Source organism: Schistocerca serialis, chromosome 1, assembly GCF_023864345.2.
Source record: "Schistocerca serialis cubense isolate TAMUIC-IGC-003099 chromosome 1, iqSchSeri2.2, whole genome shotgun sequence".
In the NCBI taxonomy this organism is placed as follows: domain Eukaryota; kingdom Metazoa; phylum Arthropoda; class Insecta; order Orthoptera; family Acrididae; genus Schistocerca; species Schistocerca serialis.
The window spans coordinates 174352908-174367441 of NC_064638.1; the positions used below are offsets into that span (position 1 = coordinate 174352908).

The 14534-nt window shown below is 44.9% G+C and overlaps 1 protein-coding gene across 1 annotated transcript in view; it reads left to right on the forward strand.

Moving 5' to 3' along the window:
* The first annotated feature begins 14023 nt into the window (after nt 1-14023).
* LOC126458215 (uncharacterized) overlaps nt 14024-14534 on the forward strand; it is a 447624-nt gene continuing 447113 nt past the window's right edge. Inside the window, exon 1 of the mRNA XM_050095145.1 lies at nt 14024-14127. The gene's annotated coding sequence lies outside the window, so the exon portion shown is untranslated. The remainder of the gene's footprint in view (nt 14128-14534) is intronic.

Sequence of the window (14534 nt, forward strand, 5' to 3'; positions counted from 1 at the left end):
TCGAAGCATGGTTCAAAATGGTTCGGAGCACTATGGGACTTAACAGATGATGTCATCAGTCACCTAGAACTTAGAACTACTTAAAACTTACTAACCGAAGGACACCACACACATCCATGCCCGAGGCAGGACTCGAACCTGTGACTGTAGCTGTTGCGCGGTTCCAGACTGTAGTGCCTAGAACCGCTCGCCCACCCCGGCCGCCGTCGAAGCATGGATAGTCACCTTGGAGTCCAGTACCTTGAATCCGATGCACCAGATTACTGTAACTCTCGCACATTCCTAGTGAGTGTATACTACAGAAATTCCGTCGTGACTGAAACCTTTATGCTCCAAGAACACTTCTTTGCAACAGACTACCGAGGTCCGATCGCCACATGGATCCTATCCTCGGAGTCCAGTAGCTTGAATCCTACGCAATGAAGCAAAGTTACTGTAACCCTCGCACCTTCCGAGTGAGGATATAACAAAGAAATTGAGTCGCGATTGAAAACATTAGTCTCCAAGCCTATATCTTTACAAGAGACTAACACGGCTCCGGTCAAAGCATGGGTCCTTTCCTCGGAGGCCTGTAGCTTGAATCCGATGCAATAAAGCAAGATTACTATAACTCTCGCACCTTCCCAGTAAGGATATAACACAGAAATTGCGTCGCGAGTAATAACTTTAGGGTCTAAGCCTACTTCTTTGCGAGAGACGATCACAACTCCGGTCAAAGCATCGATACTTTCCTCGGAGTCCAGTAGCTTGAATCCTATGCTCGAAAGCAAGATAACAGTAACTCTCGCACCTTCCCAGTGAGGATATAACACAGAATTTCGTCGTGATTGAAAACTTTAGGCTCCAAACCTGGCTCAGCAGCTGTTGTGGCTGAGCAGCTGAAGGATAATTTGGAAAATATTTCGAGTAGATTTCCCCACCATGTTATAGTTCTGGGTGGAGATTTTAATTTGCCGGATATAGACTGGGAGACTCAAACTTTCATAACGGATGGCAGGAACAAAGAATCCAGTGAAATTTTTTAAAGTGCTTTATCTGAAAACTACCTTGAGCAGTTAAACAGAGAACCGACTCGTGGTGATAACATATTAGACCTTCTGATGACAAACAGACCCGAACTATCTGAAACAGTTAACGCAGAACAGGGAATCAGCGATCATAAAGCGGTTACTGCATCGATGATTTCAGCCGTAAAAAGAAATATTAAAAAGGGTAGGAAGATTTTTCTGTTTAGCAAAAGTGACAAAAAGCAGATTACAGAGTACCTGACGGCTCAACATAAAAGTTTTGTTTCGAGTACAGATAGCGTTGAGGATCAGTGGAAAAAGTTCAAAACCATCGTACAATATGCGTTAGATGAGTACGTGCCAAGCAAGATCGTAAGAGTTGGAAAAGAGCCACCGTGGTACAAAAACCGAGTTATAAAACTGCTGCGGAAGCAAAGGGAACTTCACAGCAAACATAAACATAGCCAAAGCCTTGCAGACAAACAAAAATTACGCGAAGCGAAATGTAGTGTGAGGAAGGCTATGCGAGAAGCGTTCAATGAATTCGAAAGTAAAGTTCTATGTACTGACTTGGCAGAAAATCCTAAGAAATTTTGGTCTTATGTCAAAGCGGCAGGTGGATCAAAACAAAATGTCCAGACACTCTGTGAGCAAAATGGTACTGAAACAGAGGATGACAGACTAAAGGCCGAAATACTAAATGTCTTTTTCCAAAGCTGTTTCACAGAGGAAGACTGCTCTGTAATTCCTTCTCTAGATTATCGCACAGATGACAAAATGGTAGATATCTAAATAGACGACAGAGGGATAGAGAAACAATTAAAATCGCTCAAAAGAGGAAAGGCCGCTGGACCTGATGGGATACCAGTTCGATTTTACAGAGAGTACGCGAAGGAACTTGCCCCCCTTCTTGCAGCGGTGTACCGTAGGTCTCTAGAAGAGCGTAGCGTTCCAAAGGATTGGAAAAGGGCCCAGGTCATCCCCGTTTTCAAGAAGGGACGTCGAACAGATGTGCAGAACTATAGACCTATATCTCTAACGTCGATCAGTTGTAGAATTTTGGAACACCTATTATGTTCGAGTATAATCACTTTTCTGGAGTCTAGAAATCTACTCTGTAGGAATCAGCATGGGTTTCGAAAAAGACGGTCGTGTGAAACCCAGCTCGCGCTATTCGTCCACGAGACTCAGAGGGCCATAGACACCGGTTCACAGATAGATGCCGTGTTTCTTGACTTCCGCAAGGCGTTCGATACAGTTCCCCACAGTCGTTTAATGAACAAAGTAAGAGCATATGGACTATCAGACCAATTGTGTGATTGGATTGAAGAGTTCCTAGATAACAGAACGCAGCATGTCATTCTCAATAGAGAGAAGTCTTCCGAAGTAAGAGTGATTTCAGGTGTGCCGCAGGGGAGTGTCGTAGGACCGTTGCTATTCACAATATACATAAATGACCTTGTGGATGACATCGGAAGTTCACTGAGGCTTTTTGCAGATGATGCTGTGGTATATCGAGAGGTTGTAACATTGGAAAATTGTACTGAAATGCAGGAGGATCTGCATCGAATTTACGCATGGCGCAGGGAATGGCAATTGAATCTCAATGTAGACAAGTGTAATGTGCTGCGAATACAAAGAAATATAGATCCCTTATCATTTAGCTACAATATAGCAGGTCAACAACTGGAAGCAGTTAATTCCATAAATTATCTGGGAGTACGCATTAGGAGTGATTTAAAATGGAATGATCGTTGGTAAAGCAAATGCCAGACTGAGATTCATTGGAAGAATCCTAAGGAAATGCAATCCGTAAACAAAGGAAGTAGGTTACAGTACGCTTGTTCGCCCAATTCTTGAATACTGCTCAGTAGTGTGGGATCCGAACCAGATTGGGTTGATAGAAGAGATAGAGAAGATCCAACGGAGAGCAGCGCGCTTCGTTACAGGATCATTAGTAATCGCGAAAGCGTTACGGAAATGATAGATAAACTCCAGTGGAAGACTCTTCAGGAGAAACGCTCAGTAGCTCGGTACGGGTGAAAGGGTACAGTACCACCCAACATTGAAAATAGGTACAACATTCTTCGTTATTCTTCTCAGTACAACATATTTTTTCTAGTAATAACTCAATTTCAATTAATACAGCGAAGCCAGATACCAGTGTAGGAAAGAATGACAATTTATTTATTTAACTGATCACATGTGCACTCCCACAAAATAAATCCCTACATCCAGTTTGGTGAGATCTGTGAAATGAATGAATGTATGGTCGTCTGCTATTCGCAGATAGTGAATGTGAATATATGATCATCTTTGAGACGATCCTTTGGTCGCCTTTGGTGAAACGAAAGAGATGAAACTTACCAGAGCTTTGAGCGCCTGAAATGTGGCTGACCAATACGGTAGCATGGTCTTCCCCCACCTCGACAGAGGTGCGAGATGACGTGAAGAACGGCCATGTTTCAGCACTCTGCTGCTGGATCTTGAGTTGGTAAGACCTGTCTTAGGTGTGCTCCGTAAAGACAAAAGAGTGGAGACATAATATGTATGTGAAATAAGAGTAGTTTGGATTAATAATTTCCTATTTCAGGAACTTTTGTGGGGAGAATTAAATGTTAGGCAGGTAATATTAATGGGATCATAGTAATCTTCGAAAGTGACCAACGGTCACAATGAAACCACGTGTAGCAATAAGTTGAAATACTTCCGAGTGCTTAAGTTAAGCTGAATTACTAGCGTGTGTACTATAAGTTGGAAATATTTAAGAAATGGCGTGTGCAGGACTTGAAATTAGAGACGAGTACTTCCACGTGGTGAGTACTGTGTGAGTCTCAATCTGTGTATGAGACAAAGGATAAAGAGAAGTACTCGTCCATGGTATCAGTTGAGGACTCGCGTGTGTGATGAACATGTTCTTGATATTACTTTGCGTGTTATGTTTCCGTGTGACGCTTGATTCAAACTATAATACTCTGAGAGTGAAGCAAGGTGAGTCAGCCGTCTATCCAGCAACGCCACTTGGTTTGCATTGCACAGGAAGACGTGCATATATCCTCCAGAGTTCGTAGCAGGAAAGAAAAGTTACGAAGTGGGGCAGTGTCGTGTGAAACTGGGATGAGTTTTAATTGAAGTGGAAAAGCTGAAAGTGATGTGATTATAACGCTGTGACTATTCCTTGTTTTGTATTGTATGTTGCCAGTGTGATGTATTTCATGAAATTTAAGTATGTGTGGTTGGCATGGGAGAGTAACGAGATAGTTTCAGTGGCAGTGGGTTATGCATGTTCCTATTTTGTACCACTCGGTCTGGAGGAAAGTTTCGTGATGATGGATGTGAGAGTCGAAGTGTGAGATATAGCGAAAGATCCACCGTCCTACCCAGAAAGTGCACTGTAGCGTTAAATAATTACGGGACCATAAGATAGAGAATCACCAATGTAAAGCCATGCCCACTGGGCGGAATTTCTCGTGTGTTATTGTTGCAGGTTATAGAATTTGCCGACCGCGGTGGTCTAGCGGTTCTAGGCGCTCAGTCCGGAAACGCGCGGCTGCTACGGTCGCAAGTTCGAATCCTGCCTCGGGCATGGATGTGTGTGATGTTCTTAGGTTAGTTAGGTTTAAGTAGTTCTGAGTTCTAGGGGACTGATGACCACAGATGTTAAGTCCCATAGTGCTCAGAGCCATTTGAACCATTTTTATAGAATTTGTTTGTTTAGGTTATAGAATTTATCGGAGTTTATAATGTGTGCGCCGTTCATATTCAGTGCGACAGCCACGTGTTGATCAAAGCCGTTGAATAAGAAATAAAATGTGGTATTGCCAGTGCGTAGTGAACAATCAGAGTTGTGTAAATTTTTAATAGTCAGATGTGCGTTATCCGTTTCCGTTGGTTAATATTCAAACAGGAGAATAATTTGTAGATTAATTGTGAGTACTAGAGCTCCCGTTACTCGATAAATAAAAAATGAATCCACTCGCTTGGCAGACCACTCATCTTGCAGGCCTGACTGCTTGATGCCACAGTATGAACAAGGCATGTGGGTGCCTCTCACGGGCTTTTGTTGAAGTTTCGATAACATACCTTCACAGAAGAGTCAAGAAGTATATGCTACCTCCTACGTATATCTCGCGAAGAGACCATGAAGATAAAATCAGAGAGATTAGAGCCCACACAGAAGCATACCGACAATCCTTCTTTCCACGAACAGTACTAGACTGGAATAGAAGGGAGAACCGATAGAGGTACTCAAGGTACCCTCCGACACACACCGTCAGGTGGCTTGCGGGGTATGGATGTAGATGTAAATAGATGTACTTCTCTGGAAGAGACTATTACGGTTGCGCTCGAAGCATGAATCCTCTCCTGGGAGTCCAGTAGCTTGAATCCGTTACATCAAAGCAGGAGTACTGTATCGCTCTCACATTTCCACTGAGGATGTAACACAAACAATGCATCCCGATTGAAAACTTCAGGATCCTAGCCCACTTCTATGCAAGAGACTATACCGGCTACGATCGAATCATGAATCCTTTCCTATGAGTCCAGTAGGTTGAATGTGATGCACCAAAGCAAGATTACTGTAACTCTTGCACCTTTCCAGTAAGGATATAACACCAAAATTGAGAAGCGATTGAAAACTTTCGGTTCCATGCCTACTTCTCTGCAAGGGTCTACCACGGCTGCACTCGAAACATGAATTCTCTCCTGGTGGTCCAGTAGCTAGAATCCATTGCAGCAAAGCAAGATTACTTCAACTCTCGTTCCTGCCTATTAATCACGTAACAAAGAAATTGCGTCGCTATTAAATACTTTTTGTTCGAAGCCTAGATCTTTGCAAGAGACGATCACGATTCCAGACAATACGTGGATCCCTCCATCGGAGTACAGTAGCTTGATCCTATGCTCCAAAGCAAGATAACAGTAACTCTTGCAACTTCCCAGTGAGGATATAACACGGAAATTTCGTCATGATTGAAAACTTTAGGCTCCAAGCCTACTTCTTTGCAAGAGACTATCGCGGCTCCGGTCAAAGCATCTATCCCTTCCTCGGAGTCCAGCAGCTTAAATCCGATGCACCAAAGCAAGATTACTGTAACTCTCGCACCTTCTAAGTGAGGATATAACGCAGTAATTGCGTTGCGATTGAAAACTTTAGGCTCCAAGCCTACTTCTCTGCAAGACACAATCACTGTTGCGATCGAAACATGGATCGTCACCTGGGAGTCAAGTAGCTTGAATCCGATGCTCCAAAGCAAGGTTACTGTAACTCTAACACCTTAAAAGTGAGTGTATAACACAGATATTGCGTCGCGATTGAAAATTTTATGCTCCAAACCTACATCTCTGCAAGAGACTTTAACGGCTATGGTCGAAGCATCCATCCTCACCTGGTGGTCCAATAGATTGAATCCGATGCACCAAAGCAAGATTTCTATAACTCTCGCATCTTCCCGGAGAGGAAATTGCGTCGCGATTGAAAACTTTAGGCTCCAGATCGACTGAGCCGTGGTAAAAATTGCTGTTTTGAAGAGCGCGCCGCAGCACGTAGTGTGAAGCAGTCGCCCTCCGTTTATGGCGGTGGCGCCGCTGTGGCAATCGCAGCTTTGGTGCATCCCTCTGGTGGGAAAGGGGAAAGGTCAGTCTCTCGTCCCCAGTTTGCTAGTCTGTCTCTCGTCCGCATTTCTTAGGCAGTTAGTGTCTGTCTGTCGTTCGGAGTGCTACTATGTCTGTTGTTCGGATCAACCTTTAAAGCCGGCAAAATGAGAGTCTTTGCACTCGGGCAGTAAGAGAAGTCAGCGAGTGGTCGCCCGGTCAGGGCTTAGTTCCTGCATCTGAGTCTGCGCGTTAGGCCGCCAGTCTGCTCGACTTTGCTCAGGCGATGGTCATTGGCGGTTGGATCGATCGGTTGGTCTTGAGCGTCGGCGCATGTGAGGTTGCCACATGAGTCCACCGGGCCGCGGCGTATAGCGAGGGGTAGTGACTTCGCGGTCAACACGAGAGAAACAGGAGTCAACACACGACATCAGTCTGGCCGGTGCGATCTGCGACGCCGTGAGATGGAAGATCGGCGCGCCTTCCTGCGTCCGTTGAAGCGGCTGGCAGCGGACGTTCGGGAGAGCGATTTGGGGGTGATGCGCCAGGTCTTCTCGAGAAATCGCAGTTTATTAGAAGTTAAGTGATTGGTGATATGTTGTTCGATTTACTCTTGTTAAATTCTACTTGTGTTCTTGGCGAGCTCACCAGCCGTTTCGCTTTGGGGTCGTCCCACCATTCTTCTCCTTTTCCCACCCGCTGGAAGATGGTTGTTTATAAATTGGGTGGTCCGTTTTTCCCTTGTGGAGTAGGGGCGGTTAGAGCAACCTGCGGTTCGGGTTGTTCGGTAGTCTCCCTATCAATCTACCGTACGTTAGTAGCTGCCTCTGTCATGTAGTCGAATTTTGTGTGTTAACGAATTTATTGCTTGAAATGTAACGGCCTAATACGTGAAATATGTTTCGATCTTTGGAAACTTTGATATTATTGCCTATGATCTTGAGAGGCGGTACCTGTGTGCTGTAGAGCATCTTAACTTGATTGGCCAACCTTGTAGAATTTTATATAAGATTGCATTTCATGGGCTTTTATTTGAATGATCATTTTAGTATATTAAGTTGCCACCCTTTCACCGTAAGACTTTTCTTAGAAGTTAAAATCAAGTTGCACCTTCGGTGGCATGGTTAATATTTTAATTGTTAGTGTTGTGTACCATTTCCATCCCTCCTACGGGGGGTGCATAGTTTGTGTGCCTGTGCAAATTGTTAAAACTGTTAGTTTAAAGTTATCTGGTGTGTTGCAGATTTGCACCAGTGCAGTCTTTCAGACGCTGTTGTGAGCGGTCGTAACTACGGCCATGTCAAAAGGGAGCGGCAAGGTTCTCTGCCCGAAAGCTCATACAGTCAAAACTTGATTCTTTCTGCCTCTGAATAAATTGTAACTTTGATATATAGAGGCTGCTTTCTGATTATAATTTTATATCTGTTTCTTTTTTAATAAATGCACTATTAAAGTGAATAAAATTCCCATTTGTTAAAAGGCATTTGGTTATGATTTCATCAGTTACTCCCTGGCAACTACTTCCATGCTTACATAGTGTGATTAAATGTGTTAATGTTCTTGATGAATCGCTAGTAAATAAAATTAATTCTTAAGAATATTCTTTGAAAATAAATCACGGCTTATTACTGGTAGCAGAGAGTGGTTAGCTTTCTTGCTACTACTCTTTGAGTAACTGATGGAATTGTAGTAGTACTTATTTTATAATTTTGTAATATTTCGCTTTGGCCAAGTGACTGTTTAGCAGCATGTTTCTGGTTGTCATGGAGGGCAGGGAATGTCTAGGATTAGGCCTGTTTCGGAGACGTCAACTCTAATATGAGTTGCGTATTCGTAATATAAACAAACAAGGCACGGTTCCTGAGTTGCTTGCGGACTTAAAAGATGCCTTAGTCAATCCGGTCCAAATTTCACGGGAAGTTATTGGTTCCTTTCCGACAGCCATGGCAGCGGCGGCAGGAGAGGTCGGTGAGTTCCAACAACATTTAGACTGTTTTTGTATTGATCAACTGAGTTGCAAGCAGTTATCTAGATTATGCGCACATTTGGTGCACGTGTTTAGCCGGGTCTCTGATCTAGAACAAGTTGTTGTAAACGAGGCTGATCGTAAGGAAGTGGTTGAGGTGCAGCGAAAGGTGGCTGCATTGCAGGTTAGATTAACTGGGTTAGAGTCTAGCTCCGAAGAACCTAGTGGGTAGGTCCAAGTCGATCCGGCACGAACAGGAAGCAAACTAAATCCCAAACTGCGGAATTGAACCTAACTCGGAGTTTTTCGCAAAGCATTGACAACATGCCTTACAGGAGATATCGACGTCGTTGTCGCACAACAGTGTACAAAAACATAGAAAACATTGAACTCACTACAACATCTGGGGACAAGAAGAATCGCATTCCAGTGAAGAGTGTCGCAGCCCACTCCCTCATCGATGGACCTTCTGTATTTCTAGGATGTTCTCTTACTTTTAGCTTGGATATTAACGACACTTTCTCACATGGACTGTTGTGAGCGGTCGCAACTACAGCCATGTCAAAAGGGAGCGGCAAGGTTCTCTGCCCGAAAGCTCATACAGTCAAAACTTGATTTTTTTCTGCCTCTGCATAAATTGTAACTTCGATATTTAAAGGGTGCTTTCTGATTACAATGTGAAATCCGTTTCTCTTAAAAAATGCTTTTAGGCACTATTAAAGTGAATAAAATTCCCATTTGTTAAAAGGAATTTGGTTATGATTTCATGAGTTACTTCCTGGCAACTATTTCCACGCTTACATAGCGTGATGAAATGTGTTAATGTTCTTGATGAATCGCTAGTATATAAAGTAAATTCTTAAGAATATTCTTTGCAAATAAATCACGGCTTACCTACTTCCTTGCAAGAGACTATCACGGCTCCGGTCAAAGCATGGATCCTTTCTCTAGAGTCCAGTAGCTTGATTCCGATGCTTTAAAGCAAGATTACTGTAACCCTCACACTTTCCCAGTGAGAATACATTATCGAAGTTGCGTCGCCATTGAAAACTTTACGCTCCATGCCTACTTCTCTGCAATAGACAATCACAGCTATAGTCGAAACATGGATCCTCTCCTGGGAATCCAGTAGCCTTATTCCGAAGCACCAAAGCAATATTACCGTAACTCAAGAACCCTCCCGGTGAGGATATAATACCGACATTGCGTTTCGATTGAAAACTTCAGGCTGCAAGACTACTTCTCCGCTAGAGACTTTCACGGCTCTGCTCGAAGCATGGATCCTCTCCTGGGAGTCGAGTAGCTTGAATACGATGCAATAAAGCACGATTACTGTAACTCTCGCACCTTCCCAGTGAGGATATAACACAGAAATTTCGTCGCTATTGAAAACTTTAGGTTCCAAGAATACTTCTCTGCAAGAGACTATCAACTGCTGCCGTCGAAGCATAGATCCTCTCCTGGGAGTGCAGTAACCTGTCTCCGATGAACCACTTACCATCTACTGTTACCTTCGCAATGTCCCATTGATGATGCATCACAGATATAGCATCGCGGTTAAAAACTAAACGCTCCATTCCGACTTCTCTCCAAGAGACTAACACGGCTGTGAGCGTCGCATGGAACCTCTCCTGGGAGTCACGTACCTTGAATCCGATGGGCAAACATGTAATCCTCGCATCATAACAGTGAGGAATGGAGACAGAAATTACGTCGCTATTGGAAACAACAGGCTCCATGTCGACTTCTCTCCAAGAGACGAATACGGCTGCAGTCACCGAATGGAATCTCCTAGGATTCCAGTAACTCGTATCCAATGCACCACTCCGTAACCCTCGTACCCTCCCATTGATGATGAGACACAGAAATAGCGTCGCGTTTGAAAACTACAGGCTCAATGCCCACTTCTCTCCAAGACGTAACACGGCTGCGGTCAACCGCATGGAACCTCTCCTGGGAGTCCTATAGCTTGTATCCGATGCACTACTGCATGTTTACAGTAACCCCGCACCCTCCCAGTGAGGACACATCACAGAAATCGCGTCGCGATAGAAAACTATTGGCTCAATGCCGACTTCTCTCCAAGAGACTAACACGACTTTGGACCCCGAGTGGAACATCTCCTGAGACTGCAGGACCATGTATCCTAGGAGTCCAGCAGCTTGTATCCGATGCACCACTGTACGTTTACGGTAACCCTCGTTTCCTCCCATTGAGGATGCAACACATAAATTACGTCGCGTTTAAAAACTATAGGCTCCATGACGACTTCTCTCCAAGAGACTACCTCGACAGCGGTCGCCTTGTGGAACCTCTCCTAGGAGTCCAGTAGCTTGTTTCAGATTCACCACTGCCCGTTTAGTATAGCCTGGCACAATCCTAGTGTAGATACGACACAGAAATTGCATTGCAATTGAAAACTACACGACCAGTACCGACTTCTCTCCAAGAGGCTAATACGGCTGCAGTCACCACATGGAACCTCTCCTGGAAGTATAGTAAAAAATGGTTCAAATGGCTCTGAGCACTATGGGACTCAACTTCTGAGGTCATTAGTCCCCTAGAACTTAGAACTAGTTAAACCTAACTAACCTAAGGACATCACACACATCCATGCCCGAGGCAGGATTCGAACCTGCGACCGTAGCGGTCTCGCGGTTCCCGATTGCAGTGCCTAGAACCGCACGGCCACTTCGGCCGGCCGAAGTGTAGTAGCTTGAATCCGGTGCACCAATGCTCATTTACTGTAACCCTTGCACCCTCCCATTGACGATGCGACACAGCCTTTGGCAGTAATTACGCAAATACGTAGCTCATTGTTTTGTTTTTACGAAAGTGTGAAGACTGGAGATTATTTGTGACTCATAAAGTGGAACACAACTTTGCAAATTCTCGAATTGAACTAGTAAAATGCGAGTTGCAACTTGTAAAAGCAAACTACTCTGAAATATAATTATCTATATAAAATTTATTTGTATAAAAATCAGTTCCTCGCTAAGAGTTTATTACAGCTTCAAGACAACGGATTGACAAGCTACGTGCTGTTTTCTGCGCAGAGGCAAACAACCACAGAAGACTGCAGGTTGATGAACATTAATTAGAACTTATACACTCCAGTCACGGCGGTGGAAGCAAATACGCACCTCACGTGTATTGCAATCTTAGTAAAAATTAGATCAGTGACACGTCATTGGTGGTAACACAGAGGAGGTATGAAGGAGAGAAATTTTCGATTGAAGTGGTTTATCATACACACCTGGGCCATTGATAGTGACCGGGCCAAATATCTCACGAAATAAGCGTCAAACGAAAAAACTACAAAGAGCGAAACTTGTCTAGCTTGAAGGGGGAAACCAGATGGCCCTATGGTTGGCCCGCTAGATGGCGCTGCCATAGGTCAAACGGCGATCAACTGCGTCTTTTTAAACAGGAACTCCTATTTTTTATTACGTATTCGTGTAGTACGTAAAGAAATCTGAATGTTTTAGTTGGACCACTTTTTTCGCTTTGTGATAGATGGCGCTGTAATAGTCACAAACATATGGCTCACAATTTTAGACTAACAGTTGGTAACAGGTAGGTTTTTAAATTAAAATACAGAACGTAGGTACGTTTGGACATTTTATTTCGGTTGTTCCAATGTGATACATGTACCTTTGTGAACTTATCATTCCTGAAAACGCATGCTGTTACAGCGTGATTACCTGTAAATACCACATTAATGCAATAAATGTTCAAAATTATGTCCGTCAACCTCAAAGCATTTGGCAATACGTGTAATGGCATTCCTCTCAACAGCGAGTAGTTCGCCTTCCGTAATGTTCGCTCATGCATTGACAATGGGCTGACGCATGTTGTCAGGTGTTGTCGGTGTGTCACGATAGCAAATATCCTTCAACTTTCCCCACAGAAAGAAATCCGGGGACGTCAGATCCGGTGAACGTGCGGGTCATGGTATGGTGCTTCGACAACCAATCCACCTGTCATGAAATATGCTATTCAATACCGCTTCAACCGCACGCGAGTTCTGTGCCGGACATCCATCATGTTGGAAGTACATCGCCATTCTGTCATGCAGCGAAACATCTTGTAGTAACATCGGTAGAATATTACGTAGGAAATCAGCATACATTGCACCATTTAGATGGGCATCGATAAAATGGGGGCCAATTATCCTTCCTCCCATAATGCCGCACCATACATTAACCCGCCAAGGTCGCTGATGTTCCACTTGTCGCAGCCATCGTGGATTTTCCGTTGCCCAATAGTGCATATTATGCCGGTATAGGTTACCGCTGTTGGTGAATGACGCTTCGTCACTAAATAGAACGCGTGCAAAAAATCTGTTATCGCCGCGTAATTTCTCTTTAGCCCAGTGGCAGAACTGTACACGACGTTCAAAGTCGTCGCCATGCAATTCCTGGTGCATAGGAATGTGGTACGGGTGCAATCGATGTTGACGTAGCAATCTCAACACCGACGTTTTTGAGATTCCCGGATCTCACGCAGTTTGTCTGCTACTGATGTGCGGATTAGCCGCGACAGCAGCTAAAACACCTACTTGTTCATCATCATTTGTTGCAGGTCGTGGTTGACGTTTCACACGTGGCTGAACACTTCCTGTTTCCTTAAATAACGTAACTATCCGGGGAACGGTTCGGACACTTGGATGATGTCGTCCAGGATACCGAGCAGCATACATAGCACACGCCCGTTGGGCATTTTGATCACAATAGCCCTACATCAACACGATATCGACCTTTTCCGCAATTGGTAAACGGTCCATTTTAAGACGGGTAATGTATCACGAAGCAAATACCGTCCACACTGGCGGAATGTTGCGTGATTCCACGTACTTATACGTTTGCGACTATTACAGCCCCATCTGTCACAAAGCGAAAAAACTGGTCCAACTAAACTATTCATATTTCTTTACGTACTACACGAATATGTAATTAAAAATGGGGGTCCCTATTTAAAAAAACGCAGTTGATATCGGTTTGACCTATGGCAGCTTCATCTAGCGGGCCAACCATAGCGCGATCTGGCTTCCCCGTTCAAGCTTGACGAGTTTCGTTCTTCGTAGGTTTTCGTGTGATGCTTATTTCGCGAGATATTTGGCCCAGTCAGTATCAATGGACCACCCTGCATACCTCTGCCCCCACTGCCTTTCGTTTTCCATTGCCATCGCCGAGGTTTGCTTGAGATTTGTGGTACCTTTTCCGAATGATGCGCCTGTGGCCGAAATGTGTTGGTGCTGCTAGTCCCCAGACTAGAGCTACGTACGTCTTCAGCAGATGCAACACGCGCGGGGTGCGCGCCTGTGTACGGAGTATGTAGACACGCCCCCTTCCTCCCGCCCCCTCCCCCACCTCTCCCTTTGAACCCCCGCCACGGCGGCTCGTGGCGCGGACGGCGGCGTGGTGTGGCCGCGTCTGCAGTCGGCAGACAGCCGTCAGTGTGAGAACGTCACGCCACGCCGCACCAGAAGCCGGCAGCCGGTAGTTTTGTGTGCCGCGACCCACTTGCGGCGTTCGCCGCCCGCCGTCAAGACGCAAGGTAAGCCAGCCCCTAGCCGCTGCCCATCAGCCTGCTGCTCCCAGGTCTGCCCGATGAACCCTTGCCGGCGATTTCTACACCCTGTGTCAGCGCCTGCAGAAACACAGCCGGACGGTTTCCCGTGAAGTAATAAATCACCGACGCAGTGACGAAAAGCTTCTGAGTTCGTCTCTCGCACCGATCCAAGCACGCACAATGCTTGTCACTCGATTACAGTAAGACTACTGGAGCAACAGGTACCGGCTCCTGTTGTGCAACAAGAAGTCCGGGAGACGGATGTCTACTTTGAACCACGCGATTTCACTGGCTGGAGAAGATGACGTGACAGTCAGCGAGAGAAAAGAATGGTGTTTTACTGAGCATCGAAAGTGTTCGAAGTGACGAAAATCAGTGTTCGTACTCGGATG